Source organism: Danio rerio, chromosome 16, assembly GCF_052040795.2.
Source record: "Danio rerio strain M-AB ecotype USA chromosome 16, GRCz13ab, whole genome shotgun sequence".
In the NCBI taxonomy this organism is placed as follows: Eukaryota; Metazoa; Chordata; class Actinopteri; order Cypriniformes; family Danionidae; genus Danio; species Danio rerio.
The window spans coordinates 36,718,832-36,734,990 of NC_141036.1; the positions used below are offsets into that span (position 1 = coordinate 36,718,832).

The 16,159-nt window shown below is 35.3% G+C and overlaps 2 protein-coding genes across 22 annotated transcripts in view; one reads left to right on the plus strand and one right to left on the minus strand.

Annotated features, from left to right (window-relative positions):
- fbxl4 (F-box and leucine-rich repeat protein 4) overlaps window positions 1–16,159 on the minus strand; it is a 420,342-nt gene that overhangs the window by 188,497 nt on the left and 215,686 nt on the right. The gene's annotated exons all lie outside the window — the stretch shown is intronic.
- pou3f2b (POU class 3 homeobox 2b) overlaps window positions 1–16,159 on the plus strand; it is a 343,731-nt gene that overhangs the window by 105,758 nt on the left and 221,814 nt on the right. For 2 of the 20 annotated variants that reach the window (XM_087285087.1, XM_087285098.1), the window contains one exon: window positions 8,923–9,150. The exons of the other annotated variants lie outside the window; for them this stretch is intronic. The gene's annotated coding sequence lies outside the window, so the exon portion shown is untranslated. Of the gene's footprint in view, window positions 1–8,922; window positions 9,151–16,159 lie in introns of those variants that run through there. 20 annotated transcript variants of the gene reach the window in all.

The following is a 16,159-nucleotide window of genomic DNA, read 5'->3' on the forward strand; positions in this document are numbered from 1 at the left end:
TAGATTATGTTGTATTAGAATCGTTATTAATAAAATTTCAATATTATCAGTGCAAGTAATCAGATATAAAAATATTGATTATTTAATTGATTTTTAATTATTATAAATAACATTTTTAAGCTAAATATGAATGAACATCATATTTGTTTAATATAATATAATATAATATAATATAATATAATATAATATAATATAATATAATATAATATAATATGGTGAGGCAGTGGTGCAGTAGGTAGTGCTGTCACCTCACAGCAAGAAGGTCGCTGGTTCGAACCTCGGCTCAGTTGGCGTTTCTGTGTGGAGTTTGCATGTTCTCCCTGCCTTCGTGTGGGTTTCCTCTAGGTGCTCCGGTTTCCCCCACAGTCCAAAGACATGCGGTACTGGTGAATTGAGTAGGCTAAATTGTCCGTAGTGTGTGAATGTGTGTGTGGATGTTTCCCAGAGATGGGTTGCGGCTGGAAGGGCATCCGCTGTGTAAAAAACTTGCTGGATAAGTTGGCGGTTCATTCCGCTGTGGCGACCTCGGATTAATAAAGGGACTAAGCTGACAAGAAAATAAATGAATGAATAATATAATATGTTTACATAAAAAAAAAACTTTATCTTATTTTTGATAATAAATGAATTAATTGATTTCATCAATTAAATTGATGAAATGTTATTATAATAGTTTTACATGTATACATGTGTCTTAATATTGTCAAAATATTTATTTTTGATTTAAAAAAAAAAATTTCATTCATTCATTAATTTTTTTCGGCTTAGTCCCTTTATTAATCCAGGGTTGCCACAGCGGAATGAACTGCCAACTTATCCAGCATTTGTTTTATGCAGCGGATACCCTTCCAGCTGCAACCCATCTCTGGGAAACACATACACTACGGGCAATTTAGCCTACCCAATTTACCTGTACCGCATGTATTTGGACTGTGGGGGAAACTGGAGCACCCAGAGGAAACCCACACAATGCAGGGAGAACATGCAAACTCCACACAGAAACGCCAACTGACCCAGCCGAGGCTCGAACCAGCGACCGTCTTGCTGTGAGGCGACTACCTACTGCGCCACTGCGTCAACTGTTAAAATTTTTTTTATTAATTTAATTAAATTAATATAAGTTATATTTTATTTCAAATTAAGTTAATAAAAAAGAATTAATAAAGAAAGCGGGGGATGCGGTGTGTGTCTAAATAAGACAATAATATGGTTAAGGTGTGTACATGAGTTGCTTTTTGAATGTGCCTTTCATGATCCTGTTTCACATGTAAAGCACATAATTTAATTAGCATCATTGCATCACCACATTTCCTCTGGAGTTTCATTTTTAATTTTAGTTTGGCACTTTCACTTTCATTTCAAGCATGCCCCCATGACAAACAAGATATTGGATGTGAGTATGAACTGCTGGAAGAGTGTTGTTTTAATGGAATTTGATACCGCATGCCGTATAAGAAAAAACCTTCGCATTTTGCAATGCAGATGTCTGTGGCCCTTCTCTGACACGGTAGGTGCAGAGGATAGTGTCAAACAGTTGTGTGTGTATAGTCTATCCTGTCACATAATGCGGTGAAACTCCTTCACGACAGTAATAGGTTGATTACAGTGTTTACATGTCTGTACTGCAATTCAATTATGCGAGAATAATCGCATACTCCACATGATTAATTAAATTTCTGTTTAGTTCGATTATGATCTAATCCAATAAATAGATCAAAAATCGTTGTGTACATGGTAGACTTTATTCAGAGTATTGACTTAATCGTATTAAAATATTTGGTGTCCATGTAAACTTATGCACTGTGCGTACAGTACTTGTCATTTCAGGACAGTTTTACACACATGGTTGACTTATGTGTCTTTTAGGTATTGGTGCGTATGTGTATGCGTGTTTGACTCAGGTTGTTTGGGAAGTCTTTATATAGGTGTGTGTGAAGTAATTGTGTGGATACCGCTTCAGTTTTTCCATCACTAGCTCTATTATGTCTTGAATTTGATATTGATCTGATTTGATATGATGTCAATGCGATATCGACTTCAGTTCTTTTCCTATTGGAAGAGGTGGGTGTATTCATACAAATGAATGAGGCCGTAATTTAATAAGCTTTTGGCAATCGTGTCATTTGAAGTTAAAAATGGAAAGGAGAAGCAAAACAATCCTCACTTTAATAACTAGTGACGCTCATTATTGTTGCAATTGTGTATCGTTACACATTGTAATTTTATGCACAAGGGATAGATTAATGAACAGATTAATCAGCTAATGGTTGGGGAGAGAGGCACACACACACAGTGGTGGATAGTACACATTTAAAGTGGGTTGGGACTTTTTAGCTTAGTGTGAACTCAGGGTTCATCCATATTTATGTGTCATCCCAAATGAAGAAATACAAAGTCATTTATAGTAAATGCTGCAGTGTTTTTTAACCATTCTACCGTTCATTGTATAGTACTGTATATCTTATATTATTTACAGCATTTTGTAAATGAATACTATAGCACTCATGAACTGTATAATTATTTAGTTTTTACCACAGTTAACTTTGGTGTATTGCAGTACAATAACAGTATTAGGTCATTTACTTATATTACTAAAGTTGTGTTATCCCAGCAACTAGAATTACCACAAAAGATGAACTACTTTAATTCAACAAATCGAGTATATTTACGGACACTTATGTTTGCTTTTTTTTTACCATCCTTTTACACTTTTTTGTATCTGCCCAATATAACCACACATCAGTGATCAATTAAGTAGTGGAAAATCTCTCATTTACCAGTTTCGTTCTGTGTGCACGTGAAATGTCAACGCTCCAACAGGTAATCTCATCTGCTCTGCATAGACCCACAGAGACGTGGCTTTTTGGGAGTTAAATTTGCCTGGCCGGGCTTTCTAAGGCTCCTAAAACATGCAGGGTTCCACAGAATTCCTTCATGTTGTCCAAACACAAATCGATTAAATTAAAATGATAATTTTTACAAATGTAAGTGGATTGAACATAAAACAATTTAGTTTTGCCCCAAAAAAACTTAAAGAATTGTGTTGAATCAACTCATTTTAAATAAGTAGTTTGAACAAGCAGCAAAAGAACATTTCTTTGAGTGAATGTCTGGGATTTTATATTTGCTTTCACTTTCTAAAGCTGTCATCATGCATTTTTTCATCACCTTTCTACTTAAGCCATCTTTTGCTTGGCTTTGTAACTGAAAGCACATGCACAGGGAGTGAGAGAAACATTAAATAATATATATATTTTTTTAAATCTTAACGACTTACGAAAAACTTTAATATATAATATATATAGAGGACAAAATGACTGTTCTAAACTTGCAGCAAAATATATGTACACCATTAGTAATGGTTAATCAATGCAGTTGCCTGACTTAAATAATCTACACGTCTTAATCTTGTAATTCTTATAATTTTAAGAGAATTGTCTGTTTTTATTCCATTTTCTGTCATTTATTTCTCATTTGCTGTATATATTTTTTAATTTGATGTCAATATATTACATATTTTATACATACCTAAAATTAATTGGCATTCAAGTTTGCTTTGAACTTAAAAGAAAGAGAGAAGCAGATTTTATTGGTCAGTGGGTGCACATGGCTTCTGAATAGCATAAAAGTAAGATAAATTGTGGATTTCTTTTTTATTCTAACAGTCTTTTTTTTTTTACTTTAACCCATTGAAAAGAAACGGTGTTTAACAGTGTCATAAAATTAAAATTATTGTTAAAAATAAATTATGTTTCGTTTGTTGTCTAAGGTTTACTATTTATGTGTAAACTATTTGTGGGTAAATGGTGTGTTTCAATCCAGCTACCACCCCAAGTATATTTCAAACCTGTGGGAAGCACTGGTGTGTATATATAGTGCGTAAAAAATTCGATTAATCAAAGGCGATTTTCATGTTCATTTTTAAAGGAAAACTCACATTTTTTGCCATAGTTCACTGACAAGCTACACAAGAGATTGCAGATGGGTTAATTATCACAATCCTGTAATGGAAGAGAATTGTTCTCTGATTTGACACTAATCTATGGTTCTGGTTCCCATGGGTCAAGGAATTTTTGAAATACATTGAGTTTTATAAGGATTTTTATGTTGTTGTTGAAGTCATGGAATATCAGGGATTTTGGATGGCCTTTTAAACTTATAGTTTCCATTTGATCAAAATGCCATGTTTCTACACCACATTTGTTACTGCATTCTTTCACTCTTGTTGTTATGGTAAGGCTATTTTCAGCTCCATTTTATTCCTTTCATGCTCATAAACTGGCAGTTTCTTTAGTCAAACCCAGTCACCAGACTGTACCTATTAATTAAGTCTACCATGTCAGGATAATAAACATTTAAACAAGGGGTGTCTTCAAGACTGTGTTAAAAATAGACAACAGAAACACTGAATGCAAAGTTTGTAAAACTACATTCAATCTATCAGATATGGAAGAAGGAACACTTCACTGTCACTGTTTTTCCATTATTGGCCATTGAATTTTCGTCTTTTAGTCAGGGAAAGACACTTCAGAAGTGATTTACTACTAGAGCCATGCTTCCCTGACAAGATGTGCATGAGAATTGCAGCTTTTGCTTTATTGCAATCTTGATTTCAATTAAAAAAATTCCTCATCACCATCATTATCATCATTATTGCTACTATACTATAAATTATACTACTATATTATACCACTATAATTAATAACAATATCACTTAATATGTCAAACAAATATTCTGCCCAGTTTTCATATGACTCGGCCCAGTTTTCATATGAAGTGCCCATCGATGGATTTGCTCTTCATTGTTTGGACTTTCAGCAGTGAAAATTAAACCACACTGAACTTTAACTCTGAAAACTAGACTATCACAATTTCAATTTACTAAAGGTTCTAAGCTGAATTGACCCAATCTACATTGTAAATGAAGAAATAAAGGTAAATGGAATTGAATGACCAAATGAAATGATGGTTTTTTATAATATTTTATTTTTATGTTTATTTCCAGTTTGACACATTCAGGCCAAACTGTTGACAAGCTCCATCCAAGGCTCATTGTTTGTTACGTTTGGCCAGTGTAGTGAGCTAAAGGTACAGTGCCTTCCTCATACAGTAGCTACTGTATAGATAAAAGAGACAGCTTGAAAAGTTTATCTGGATGTAATGAGTTCATTAGGCTTGAGTAAAATCTTTAAATTATTATTTTTTTTTACATTTTTTTTGTGGATCAAATTTTTTCCAATTTTAAATGAAAATAGAATTTTTATAGCTGAAAATGTAAATACAACATATTTGTTTTCATTTGTTTTTTGTAATTTTTTCTTGCAATTCAAATTTGTAATTCATTCTTGCTTTTAACACTTCTGAAGAGAACACACTGGTAATCTCTTATCAAAAAATGAATATAAACTGTGGAAAATTGCACATTTTTGTTTAAATAAGTGTCATTATATACTCAGAATGTATATTTAATGTATATCCCAAAATCTACATTTTACATAGACTTATGTTTTATTGGAACACGAAACATTAAACACTGCATCAAATCTAGGGAAATTTATGGATGCACTCTTATCTTTTATTATATATATAATATGCAACATTTATTTACTTAGATTATTTATTTTGTTGCTGAGGGGGAGAAAACACCTATTTCTCTCACACACACACGCACACACACTGTTATTGATTATCCAGCATGCTGTCAGTGCGTGCGTGTGTGTATGTTCGTGTGTGTGTGTGTTGCGTTGAGCTCTTAGCTGTGAATCATGATTCAGAACAGGACGAGCACACAGAGATGCCGCTCTGAGTCTCCAGCTCACCTCTGCCCTTCAGGACATCACACTGCAGCACAACACGGGATTATCTTTGCTTTCACATCTCCACTAGCAAATCCCGAACTAAACAGGCGCTAAAGACAAAGGGCTTAATCTGAAGATACAATCCGGTGTTTGATACACATTTCAGTGTTTACGGTTTTATGTGCCATTTCACTGATTGTATGAAGCTTTACAATATAAGTCTGCTTTTTCTGATTAGTATTCTGATCATTATTCTGATAATTATTATTGAAAAAATAGCTTAATCCAAAGCTATAAATCTAAATTTGTTTTTGTTAATTGATAAAAAATTAAAAGTTAACTTTAAACATGAACTAGAACTAAAATCTAATAATATTATGAGTCAACAAAATTTGCTGTCACTTTAAATATAATTCAAATTAAAACAAAATATAAAATGAATTCAAACTATTAATAAACCTATAAGAGTTACTCTGTGGTACTAAAGTAACAATGTTCTATTACTTTGTAATCAAACTTAATAAAATTTGTCATGTCTGAAGTAATTGGTGGTTCATTCCACTGTGGTGACCCCGGATCAATCTGTTTTTTTGTTATTGGTCATTGAATTTTAGCCTTTTAGTCAGGGAAAGTCACTTCAGAAGTGATTTACTACTAGAGCCGTGCTTCCCTGATAAGATGTGCATGAGAATTGCAGCTTTTGCTAAATTGCAATCTCGATTTCAATTCAAATAATCCTAATTATAATTAATGATAAATGATTTAATCACAGTCGTACGAAAATGAAAATGAGCTGGACAATATATATCATGCTGCAAAACGATTTGCATACTTGCAAATTTGCAATACGATTCGCATCTTTATATACCCATCATTGTATTTTGTACAGAATGGTTGGATAGTTTTCCCTGCACCAAAGGAGAACAAATGCATATGCTTCTATTCACCGCTATGGCATTATTGGGTAAATTTCCATCCTATTTTTGTAAATTTTTATCATTATACTTGTCGTTATAGTATACAAAATTCGTATAAATTACATTTATCTGTTCCTAGAGTGTGCGGAGTTCTGTAAAACAGCGTTTTTCTCGTTTGGCCCTACATTTAGAATGAAGTGTTTTCATGTTAGAAACAATTCCTTCTCTGAATATTTTTAAAATCATTCGAATTCTTACCTGGAGGACTCATGTGAAAGTTTTGTGTAAATTTTAATTTGTGATATTTTATGCATGTGTATTTTTGTATCTGAAACTTTTTGTGCTGCCTTTTTGGCCAGGACTCCTTGATAGAAGAGATGCATAATAAAATAATGTAAAATAAAGGATAAATAAATAAATAAAATAAATGATAAAACATATAATAGTCGTCAGTGGTGTAAAATAACAAATTACAAATACTCCAACTACTGTAATTAAGTAGTTTTTCTCTGTTTGTAATTTACGAAGTAGTTTTAAAAACTGTGTACTTTTACTTTCCCTTGAGTACATATGTAGTGCTGCATCGGTACTTTTGCTCCACTACTTTTCTTCAACCTGCAGTTTCTACTTTATTTTTTCTTGTCTATGGGGATTAGAAAAATCAGTCCTGGGATTCCTGTCCAATCGAATCACACATAGAAGGTAAATCACATCATACTGAACGACCTCAAGACATGGGTGATTTATAATTGCAGCAAACTGTTTGGAAGTATTAAAAGTGTCCAGGAGAATGTTCAAAATCTTTACACGCATAGACCCAGAGACTGTTTAGATGCTTCTGACTGATGAAAAATTGACGGATGTTTATTGTATGAATACCAAAATGGCCTTAAACACCCAGCAGACACAGGACGTGAACATGATGTCAGATTGAAGTTGCGTTTTGTTTGGAAATGAAAATTGGGTCAGAACTCAACACCAGGTCAACGTCAATGTCCAACCTAAAATTAACCAAAAATCAACGTCTAATGATGTTACAGCTTGACGTTGTGTGGATGTTACCACTATGACTTCTAGCAGACCTTAGATTTTTTTTTCTCCCATACCTGACGAATAAATGTCAGTATTTGACATCAATATGACGCTGGTTTAAGATGTTGGCTCGACATTGGATTTTGGTCACTTTCCAACACAACCTAAAATCAACAAAATATCAACGACATTTGACGTCAGACATCCAAATAACATTGTCCTTAGATGCTGGCTAGACATTGAATTTTGGTCACCTGACATCACAACTTACATCTAACCTAACATCAAAGTCTTATGACGTTGTGTTTCGAACAAAAATTCTGTGATGACCCCTGATCAATCAGTGACTAAACCAAATGATAGTGAGTGAGCTTTTACAGAAACCAAATTCTTTCAAGGTTTTTAATTTTTTTCTGCAATAATTATAGATTTTTCTTAGATTTTTTATACATAACATGTACATACATGACATTACTGACAATTAACAATGTTCAATCTCTAATAATTTTAAATCTTTTAAAAAAACTATTTGGAAAATGTAATATTTAAACTTGAATATTTTCTCAAGTAAAATGACCTTATTTATTCAACTGTAATTTGTTATTGTAAAATAACATTTACAATAATTCACCAATGAACGCTCAGAGCCTTAGAACTCCATCACTGAAGTGTGATCATGTACATTGTTCAAAGCTCATTGGCTGCATTGTGTTTTGGTGGAAACCACACTCAGCGGCCACGTAAAAAAAAAAAAAGGATTCTAGTGACGGTGTTTTGAGGAGCGTCAGAGTCAGCATTTTTTTCCCTTCTTCTTCTTCTTCTTCTTCTTCCCCTCCTCTGTTCTCTCCCCCCCTGCTGTTTAATCCATCCAGCTGCTGTCACGGCAGGAGAGCAGCCAATCTATCACGCCATCCAGACACATTCTTCTCACCTGCTCCGCGCCGCACCGGCCCTTTAATGAACAGCCGACATGATCCCGCCTGACAAGCAGGAAATGGATGCAATAAAGATTGTTTCTGCATGCTCTTTGCATTCCTGATAAATCACCTTACTGTTGGACAGACACCAGCCTGCGCTGAGCACAAATCTGATTTCACACTGAGGGAAAGGGGCAGCGGGCCAGGAAGGGTCACTTCAATTTAAACGCAGCCCGTGTGTGTGTGTGTGCTTTACAGGGAGGCTTATGTGATGGACCCGTGACATACCTTACACCTCTCATCATTTGTTTGGACTCAGCGGGCGGCTGGAAGTCCAGGCGAAAGGGGTTCATTCTGCTCTGTCCGCTCTATGGTGCTCTGCAGATCATCCAGTCTCAACCTCGGCCACTGCGCTGTAATGAAAGACGAAACTGGAGAGAGAGAGAGAGAGAGGGACATGAGGAAGAGATGCAGATCTCTGAGCGGGTAATTTATGATCTAATCTTACGCAGCCCGTGCCTGCTGTAAGTCACACTAGAGAGAGAGAGAGAGAGGCTGAAGAAGTAAGCTTGTGGAGTCTTTGAATCTTCAAGCTGAAAGGTTTAAATGGATAGTGGAGACTGAGAATGAGTCATTAACTCTTTTAAATGTAGCAACGAAGTCGTTTAGTTGTGACACTAGACAATTCTGTGAGTATTTTTAGTTTCTAACTTACCTGACTTAAAGTCGATGCCAGTTTAAAAGCGACCCTATTTGGCTGATGAATGAATGTTGTGTGTGGCAATGTGCAGAAATGTTCTTTCTAGGCTTCTTTGAAAAGGCTTTCCGTTTCAGAAGACATCACAAAGGACTTGTTTTTGAGCCCTCCCCTCTGATAATGTGATCCAATCAGTTCTTTGGATTTTAGATTTTTGAATGATTGTTTATTTGGTTATTTGATCATTTTCCGGTATAATTACTTTAGTATTGCTCAAATTAAAAAAAATTCCCCTTTATTTAAGTTATTATTATTATTATTATTATTATTATTTTTTTAAAATTTATTATTATTATCATAATTTTGTCTCATTTCATTTACTCACTGGCCACTTTATTAGGTACACCTGTTCAACTGCTAGTTAACCCAAATTTCTAATCAGCCAATCACTTGGTAGAATCTCAATGCATTGAGGCATGTAGACATGGTCAAGGCGATCTGCTGCAGTTCAAACTGAGCATCAGAATAGGGTAGAAAGGTGATTTGAGTGACTTTGAACGTGGCATGGGTTGTTGGTGCCAGATGGGCTGGTCTGAGCATTTCAGAGACTGCTGATCTACTGGGCTACCATCCCTAGGGTTACAAAGAATGGTTTTAAAAAGAGAAAGTATCCAGTGAGCGGCAGTTCTTTGGGCCCTTTAGTACCAATTGAACATCGTGTCAATGCAACAGCCTACCCGAGTATAGTTGCTGACCATGTCCATCCCTTTATGTCCATCTTCTGATGGCTACTTCCAGCAGGATAACGCACCATGTCACATGTTTCTTAAACATGACAATGAGTTCACTGTCTTCAAATGGCCTTCATAGTCAACAGATGTCAATCCAATAGAGCACCTTTTGATGTGGCGGAACTGGAGATTCGCATCATGGATTTGCAGCCAATGAATCTGCAGCAACTGTGTGATGCTGCCAATATATCTAAGGAATTGTGTTTGTAATCTTTCTTGAAGTCTTATTTGAAGTTTTATTTAACCCTTGATCACTGTTCAAATTGACTACCCTTTCTTTATGTTCAGGATGAAAACATCCACTAAATTAATATGCTGTAAAATGTTTTTGCATAAATCTGTTAATCAATCTCAGTCCTTGTCATGATTATGCACCTACAATAACCATGGACTACAAATCTGCCATTTCTGGACCACATATTCATACATACTCTCCGGTCACACTCACACATGCTCACTCATCTAGACTGATTACATTCTCACCACCTGAGCCTTGTCAGAGACTGATTGCACTCACTACTTAAGCCACACATTCACCCATCCAGTTTGCAGAGTCTTGTTATCTGTCACAGTAGCATTACAACGCGTTTCCCAGTTTTGTTATCTTGTGTACCGACCGTTAGCCTTGTTAGCCTCTTTGCCTGCCGCCTACCTTTCTGACCTCTTGCCTGTATTCGACTGTGATTCTGGATTGTCCTCACACACCTGTTTGCACCTGTGTTGACCACCACTTGCCTGACTGTGAATAAACCTGCATTGTGGATCCTAACCTTAGTTGTTGGTGTTACTCCCCGTGGTTACAGTCCTGATCAAAACTACTAAATGTTTAAAATTTTTTTACATTATTATAACTCTTTAAATGCCAAATTCATAAATGATGTTACTGATTTAGTGAAAAATGATTGTAGACTGGATTTTTTTTTCACCTTTTATCACTGTCTTGTACATGTGAACAAATAAAAACAACAATGCCTTTGATGCATTGTTAGTTTTTGTCCAGCATAAGACTTTAATTTTTTCTTCCTAATTTACTGTTCGTTGATGTTTTCACTCTATTGACTTCCGTTATAACCATATTTTTGGTTGCAAAGCCATGGCACCATATGATCATACATTTTTGATTGTTGGTTTTCCTTTTTGGGAAGGGGTAAAATTTAAATTTTTTAATTTCGATCATCAGTTGGCACCATTAACCCTTTAGATAGGCCTGTTCAAAAATCAGTTTCTGGATTTGATATGGAGTTATATAGTGCATGTTATTTTTATAGTAATTAATTTATACATTTTCCTTCAGCTTAATCTCTAATTTATTAGAGGTCGCCACAGAGGAATGAACTCCCAACTATTCCGGCATATGTTTTGCACAGCAGATACCCTTCCAGCCGCAACCCAGTATTGGGAAACACCCATAGACTCTTACATTCATACATTCACTAATACACTTTTGCCAATTCAGTTCACCCATAGAGCATGTCTTTGGACTGTGGGGGAAACCAATGCGAACATGGGGAGAAATGGCAACTGGTCCAGCCAGGATTCAAACCAGTGACCATCTTACTGTGAGGCGACAGTGCTAACCACTGAGCCATCATCCCACCCCTAGTAATTAATGATAGTGTATTAATTATAGTGTATAGTGTGGTTGTTTGTTCCTCATCAAAGATCCTATAAGCAGTACCTCACATTACATAGAAAATAGACACATTTTAATTTGACTTTAACTTCTAAAAAGTGTTAAAGAAGCATCTTGGAGATCTGCATTTTCCAGATTTCTGTCACCAGAGTGCCACAGTGCGCCTCCATCTCCACTGTTTACATAGCGCACCAAATGCACTTTTCCTTATGATGGTTTATCATACGGCGAAAGGAAAAAGAGACACAGCGTTCTTTGTCTTCCTCAGTGTGCTGTTCTCCTGAGGAGCATTCAGGGAAATTGATATTGGCAGCACTGCAGTGTGTGTAACGGCGGCCGTATCGACTGTGTGAGTGTGTCTCAGTGTGTGTGTGTGTGTGTGTGTGTTAGCGTTAGCGACTGGCAAGGTGGCATGGGAGTCATTGCCACACTCAAGGGGCCTGGAGCTCATTTGAATGCATCTCGACACACACACACACATACACACACAGTACTCCCTCTGCCTGTTTGGGCTGCCGTCATTTGCATGAAATAAGATGGAAATGGAGCCCTTATTTATTTCAGCAGAAATGAACTGTATTATTAAGGGCACCATTGTGCAAAGCACCGGCCGCTATGAGAATACATTACCCTGGCTATTTCTGGAGCGCCGCAGTCACACATACTGGCTAATTTACTCCATTCTCTACTCATAGCGCTACTTTGAGGGGCCCGTCATTCATTGGAGTTTGTGTGTGTGTGGTTGTAGTGTTGAGACAAATCTTGCTCGTGTGTGGGCAGCACCGGCGTGCTTGAGGATGTAAATTATGCAGTTTTGCTGTATGCTTGAACTGAAATCAAATCTCTAATTTGGTGACATCACCCTTCTTAATCGGCCAATAGGCAGTGGAGAAAGTGCTCAAATCAAGGACTTGCACATTCAGAAATAGAAAATCTGTCAGTGGGTTGGTACTTTTCAAAAGGTACACGCTTGCACTGTACTGGTGGACACTTTTGTACCTTTAAGGTTCAGTTTTGCACCCATTTGCACCATTTAGGTATTAATATGTACATTTAAGGACCTGTTAGGAACAAAAATGTTCCTTTTGAAAAGGTTCCGCCTTAGTGACAGATTATTTCTGAGAGTGTGAGAGTGTGGGTAAAAGTACAGAAGCACTAGTAAAATATTACTCCAGTAAAAGTATGAATATTTTCCTTTGTCCCAGAGTCCCAGTACTTGATCTTTAATGTATTAAGTATTCAAATGTAAAATTTATCAATGAAATCATATTTATTTGTTATACACTGATAACAATACTGATTATTAATGATAATTCAAGAGTAATAAGTTAAAATAAATACAGCTTATAGCCTTGTATGAATCAGAAAATAATAAACATAAAATGGCCCCCATGTTAAACACGAGCTTAAAATTTTGGATTCATGAAATTGTTTGTAGTTTCAAGAGAGTGATTTGATCTTTTGCTTTTTTTTTATCTGTTTATTTATTTCTTTACTTATTTTTATAGCTTAGATATTCAGATACTGTATTTGTACAACTCAGTTTGTAAACCTAGTAAATTGTTTACTGGAAACTCACTCAGAGTCATTAACTGTAGACTTGCTTTGAATGTATAATTTGACTCAGAAGCAGATGTTATTGGAACTAAATCACAAATTTAATCTTCAGCACGATTTGCAGGTGATGATTTCTCCAGTAAAAAAGCACTTTTTACTCCACTACATTTATGAAAAAAGTGTAGCAAAGATAGGTAGGCTTAAAGAGAGGTTAAGGCTTAAAAGGAAAGGAAAATGTACTTGTACAAGTGGTACCAATCCTTTATGAATTTCTTTATTCTGTTGAACACAAAAGAAGATATTTTGAAGAAAGCTCAAAGCCTCAAAGTCAATGGTTACATGTTTCAGCTTTTTTTTTTTTTAAATATCATATTTTTCTGTCATCATGTTCTCATCTACAAGTTGTTGCAAACCTACAGTAAATGAATTTTTTTTAGTACAATATAATGTTTTTATCATATATACATGGAAGTCAGTATAGTCACCAAAGCACTGCAAAATGAAGAAACTCACACAGGGTTGCCCAAAATAATCATATTAATCCTTCAAAAGACACTTAAAAAGGACAAGTACTGCCAGGTGTTGCGCCACCGCGGCACTAAGGGGTTAAGATGTTTTAGGTGTAACAGCAGTTTGTGACTATGCTGCCAAGCGGCACAAAGTGACAAGATGCGAAAAGACAGAAATACACAGTAGCTGTAAATACCCTGCTACTTGTAAATGAAGATCAAATAATGAAACAAAGGATTATAATTCCTGCATTAATCATTAAAAAAATTGTTAACAAGCTTTATTATTGTTGTAAACTTGTTAAGTGCAATGAGGATTCATTTTGGAAAGAAAATTGGGTCCCACTTTATATTAAGTGTCCTTACTATGTACTTACATTAAAAAAAAAAATACAATGTACTTACTGTGTTTATAATGTATTTGAGAACACTTGTGGTGCTTTTGATTTGGGATAGAGGTTGGGTTATGGACAGGTTTGGTGGCATGGGTAGGTTTAAGGGTGGATTAAGGTGTAAGGGATGGTCAACAGTGTATTTACAAATGTAATTACAAAATATAATTATGGATGTAATTACATACATCTACTTAATCAAGCATAAGTACACAATAAATACATGTATTTACACAATAAGTACATCGTAACAAACTATTAATTCCTATGTAAGTACATATTAGTTAAGGCCACTTAATATAAAGTGGGACCGAAAATTGAAATAAATACAAGACAACTAAACTGAAAATACAAACACAAGTAGACAAATAAATTAATTAATTAACTAATTAATAAATACAACAGTGTTTTAGCCTAAGTATAGCGAGATGCACAGTGTTTATTATTTTAAAGTGATTGGACAGAGGATGTCAAAAAATAAGCTTTTTCATTTCCATTGTCTTTGTTGATTATATTGTACTTACTCATTTTATGTCTTAATTATTGTACATAAATAATAAATGAATAAATACTAGAACAGATAGCTAGTTATAAATAGGCTTTGATTTGACTGTTGTATTTTCCTTAAGCTGTTTCTTCATGTGCAGACATTGACCTAAACGATCAAAATAATAGGACGTCAGATACAGCACCCCTTGTGGCAACGTTTACAACGCAGCTCATACTTTGTTGCGTTCCAACACATTTTGCGTACGTGCTCAGAATGTTTCATGCTCTAATGTGTGACCAAGATACACCCGCTGTGTTTGCACACACACTGATTTGTGGCTGTTCGTTCCTTTACAGCCTTTCTAATGGAGTTTATTAGCATCTCAACAGCATTTCAGAGCATATGAAATCTGTCCTTTTTGAAAGGTGGCACTTTTCAATCTGGATCTGAAGAAATAGTCTTATTAGAGGCCTATTAAGCTGAGAAGTCGCAGACGCATTCACAAAGAGTTTGATAAACGTTGCTTGCTATTTTCTGAGTGAAATGTAAGACATCAGTGATGTGCTAATCTCCGGCTGACAGCAACTGCATCAACTTTTAAAGACATAATCTGCTCTTAGACGGCTAGTGCACTTGTCTTATTTGATCTTCTTATTTGGTAGACTCTTGTGTGTGTCATATTTGTATGCGTATGTGTTTGGATTCAACTTTCCCTGTGTGTTTATGGAAAGAAAGAAAAAATCTTTGCTCACGAAACGACACTTTCTCTGTATTGATGTTTCTGGGGCTCTTTCAACCTCTCTGCAAAATTCAGCCAATATCAAGTTATTACCATTGATCAGAGGCAATGGCAGATCTCAATGTGAAGACCATTGGATTAGATGACACATGGCTAAACACTAAAGTCTTTATGCTCTCAGATGGAATATCTGGTTCGTAATCACTGCGATAGCCTAAAGCCCATACTAATGTACTAAGGCTTTTAATTGTGGGTGGACTGTTGACATGTGCTACATGTTGTTGTAAAAGTGTGTCTTGCCAATGTTTTCTTTTGTATTTCATGTTGTAATTACTGATGTATTAATCTGTCATTTTGATGATGCTTTTCTTTTTTTAACCGCTCAAGGGCTACAACTGTTGTTCATGGATCAAACACATGTTGAGTTTAAATGTACAGCCTGTTGGTAAACTTTGCATCTTTAACAATCAAATCCACACCCATGTGGATATAGTGAAGAGAAATTATGATTGTTGATACAGTACTAACTCATATCAAATAACTATGTTTAGCAGAACATTACTATTATTATACAATAAAGTTTCTTAGTTATTGCATTTACTAACATGAACTACACTCTCAGAAAAAAAGGTATGCAAGCTTTCACTGGGGTGGTACCTTTTCAAAAGGTACACATTTGTACCTAAA